General features: G+C 45.2%; 1 long non-coding RNA gene across 1 annotated transcript; it reads right to left on the minus strand.

The window, feature by feature from the left end:
- Window positions 1–900: 900 nt before the first annotated feature.
- Window positions 901–3,452, minus strand: LOC136663131 (uncharacterized). Its single transcript, XR_010795018.1, has 2 exons — window positions 3,117–3,452; window positions 901–1,536 (listed from the first exon to the last, which is right to left on the minus strand). It is a non-coding gene; the product is annotated as an uncharacterized lncRNA (long non-coding RNA).
- Between the last annotated feature and the right edge of the window lie 565 nt (window positions 3,453–4,017).

Raw genomic sequence — 4,017 nt, forward strand, 5'->3', positions numbered from 1 at the left:
ATCTGGAGAGACCATCTTTCAGCCACTATTGTTCAGAGCAGCTTGAATAACAGCTGAAATTAGCTGTGACAAAGTGCCATCAAAACCACTGGAACAAAATACTCACCGTTGATGTTAAGTCTTTCTTTTTTCATTGTAACTCCAGCAGCTTAAGCCTGTGCAATTTTTCCTCGGAAGTAAGCCCCAATGAATTCAGTGGGGCTTATACCAAAAGCAGCATGTATGGAAATGTAGCCTCAGTCGTGACTAACTTTCATGGAATTGGGCTGGTTTTGCCTTTGAAATGAGCTGTTCACTAGTTTTGTTCTCTCTTTATGATTTTGCTGCGGTTTGATGCAACTGTGCATTTAATTGATTCACATATAGGAGATGTTTGCTCAGGACTCGAATAATTATATCAGTAACGACATGGTTGTTGTCTGATTGGTTCATGGAAGCCATTCTCAGCACGAGTCAATAAAATACCCCCCTTGCAACCAACCCATCGCCCATGTCTCCCATCTCCACCGATTCATTACAGCTGATATCAGATCTTTCTTTATTCATATATCATCAAAGACACATCCTGCTCATGTGATGTGACAGAAAATATACAAGGGAGCCAACAGCATCAACTTTGTAATTGGGTGGGATTTTGAGCATCTTGGGGTAGTGTGTCCCACTTCTCTCTCTCTCTCTCTCTCTCTCTCTCTCTCCCCTTGCTCTGTTTTTGTTGTTGACAATACTCCAAGGGCAGGCATTCAAGGACATCTATTGCTTGTCCTTCAAGCAAAGCCAGAATCCCCCAGCAGTGAACTTTCCCTCTTGGATTCTGGACCAACTTTGGCATTTAAAATGTTGATTGTATAATGAAGTGTTGGTTGTGTGCGTATGTGTTTCTTTTCTCTCTCTCTCTCTCTCTCTCTCTCTCTCTCTCTTTCTGTATGTCATTTATGACAAGAAAGTAATAGAAAAAGATATTTTAAAAACCATTCAGGGAAAACTCCGGATATGAAAATTTAATTGCCACCTTCCAAAATGAGGTCCTTCTAAAGTTAGCAAAGGCAGAGTTTTCTGATGAAATAGTCAAAGTCAGGCACACGTCCTTTGTTGGCAAGGCTGTGGTAGTTTGCTTGGTGTGTTTGCTCTGCACGTCTCCAACTGCTCCAAGTTGGCACCCAGCATCAGCTACAACCATCCTTACACTTTCCTCATACAGCTGGGGAGGGTGGCATAAGTGACCTTCTCGGTGGTGGTTTTTAGACAACGGAACTGGGAGGTTATCCTGGCTCTCTCCTTATTCCCATTTTGATTCTCAGTAAAGACTCATTCGTCTGCAAACCAGTTCCTGGTCCTGTTCTGGTTTCTCCAGTCAGGTACAGACTCCAGCTCCCTCTCTGAAGTCTGAACAAGTCTGTGTCCATGCCTAGGATTGTTAAAGATTTCCATTTCTAGTCATGACATCACTTCCAGTGGGTCCTGAAAGATCCTCATTCTACAGAGTGGGTCCCAGTGCTAAAAGTTTGAGAACCACTGGGCCATAAAGGGTTCTGTAGTCTTTTTTTTTTTTACGACATATGCAAAACAAATATGAAAAAGAAGAAAACATTAGAGTGAAAAGACAAGTTATAACAATTTTGTAACTAAACTATAGCGAGGCTCATTGAAGCATATTCTGATATAAACCTGAAGTACATGCAAAAGGAAACCACTATTCATTAGGCAAAGTGGATAACAAGCTGTATCATTTGCTGTTTACATGAAGAGAGCCACGAACTGCAGCAACCAACCATTGCACACAAGCATCTCGTCAGATAAATATCACTTAGTGTTTTCAAGTCATTTTAGTCTTAAAGCTGTGAAGAGACTTCGCTGTTGCTGTGCCCGAGTAAAATGGGTATCACAGGATTTGGGAGACGACAGGATGTAATCTGGTACACATGGGAAAAGGCTCCAGATGCCACAGGTCCTGGTGCAGGCTTGACCTACACGTAACAGGCTCGTAATATAGACCCCAACTGCTTGCAATATTCATTTGTACTGTGAGTTGGGTGCTCTGACCCCCAAACACTCACTTTGTTCATAATTATGAACAAGACAACAAGGAGAGAGATGGATCTAAGCTGCAGGGTGGCAGTTTCAGACCAAGCATTAAAGAGTATTTCTTCACTCTTGCGCAAGCCTCTATCCAGCAAACCAAGTCTCAGGCATCCTGTTTCGGAAAAGGTGATGGATGGTGGACTTGGTGACCCACTGAGTCCTTTCCCACTCTTAATAAGCTCCTATGAGCCATCCAAGGAGGGATGCAATTTTGATGGCGAGGAGCCATTGATCAGTAGTACAGAACACGGTTTGCATGAGGAAGGTCTCCCCTCAGGCTCAATACCCAGCATTTAAAGCAAAAGAATGATGTAGAAGGTGACTAGAAAGCCCCTTTTTCTGCCTGGGACCCTGGAGAACTGATGGCAGCCAGCATAGACACGGGGGGAGGGGGGTGGGCAGATAGTCTCACTCCATCACAGGCACCTTTTTGAGTTCAGCTTTAACCCATATCTGCCCACACACCCTACAGCAACACCCTATATGTTGCATATGGACACCACGTGCACAGATGGGTTTTGAAATGAAATGCCACTTTCTTGCAGGTGATCAGCTTCCTTTGCCATCTGCTCAATCAAACAGGGATGTACCTGGAACCCTCAGGTCCTTTATCTCTGTGCTCCATGTCTATTTATTTGCCTGTGAGTGCATTAATATCAGTCTTTGCCTGCAGCAGCAATAATGGATCTATTGGGATGACTTCTAGTTCAAATTGCCCTGCCCTTTCTTTCATTTTTTTTTTTAACCTGCTGAGATTCCTAATAACTTCAGATGCTCTACAGGACAGAAGTCCCAGAAAGCTTTGGGGCAGCAGAGCTCAGCACTGCTTGGCGCATGCATGCGTGACGTGCCTGCCTGCACACACAGAGACTTTCCTCCTCTTCTTAGCCTCAAAACAAATGGGAGCAACAAACCAGCCCATCTTTGCTTTTCCCTGCTGGCTCCCTGAACACACACACAATAAAGAACGGAAGTCATTACAAATGAGCCTCTCCCCACAGCCAGTTGCCTTTTCTTCCTGATAAACAAAAGCACACCGCTGGTTCCAGAGGTCAGGAGCAGAAGCGGAAGAGAAGCCCATTAGAAGTCCCCAGCAGTGAATAAAACGCCAGCCCTTCCAGAGGCAAAAATCCATTCGCTATTGAGGAGTCATGAAGAGTCCCTCCAGGTGTCAGAATCCGTATTTTCTCTCCTCCTTGCGAGGTATTTATATCATCCTCTGCTGAGGAACTGATGGTGGCTTTGAAAACTGATCTGCCTTTTAACCTTGAAAAGCCACCCGACTGAGGAAACACTCAGAAGGGGGCAGAGTGGGGCCGTAGTTTTCCTGGTTCTGCCATTTCCCATCACATCCCCCCACCAGATGACATTCCATGCTCCTGTGTCCAGACAATGAATGTGCTGTAACCACGACTTATCTGTCGGTGACGCAGCCCACTTAGCAGAGAGGTGAGGCTGGCTCTTGTTTACGGCTTAGTGACCTGCCGAGTCCCTCACTTTGTCTTCTATTTTAGGGCTGCTTCAGATATCCCTTGCGACTGCTTTTCCTCACTGGCAGGTGTCAGGGATGAAGGAAGGACTTTCATGTCTCAGGTTTAATGCCTGGTATCTGCACTGGCAGACTGGGGAGGGAGGCTTCTCACAGAGACCTTGGGGAGGCCTTGGGGAGATGTTGACAAGCGGAGCACCTGGTACTGGGCTAAATGGATCGATGGTCTGATTCCACCAAAGGCAACGGATTCGATAAAACATAATCCCAAAACCGATTGCCTTAAAATGGTGGCTTACAGACTGGGTCAGTGGAAGCTTACCAGCAGTTTCTGAAAGAGATCAATAAATAGTGGATAAGCTTCCCTGCAATTCCAAGTGTACATGTGTCACGCACACCCCTTTCTTGCAGTGTACAAGAAAGAACACTGGGTATGTTTACTCCATGTG

This window comes from Tiliqua scincoides, chromosome 12 (assembly GCF_035046505.1).
Source record: "Tiliqua scincoides isolate rTilSci1 chromosome 12, rTilSci1.hap2, whole genome shotgun sequence".
Lineage (NCBI taxonomy): Eukaryota > Metazoa > Chordata > Lepidosauria > Squamata > Scincidae > Tiliqua > Tiliqua scincoides.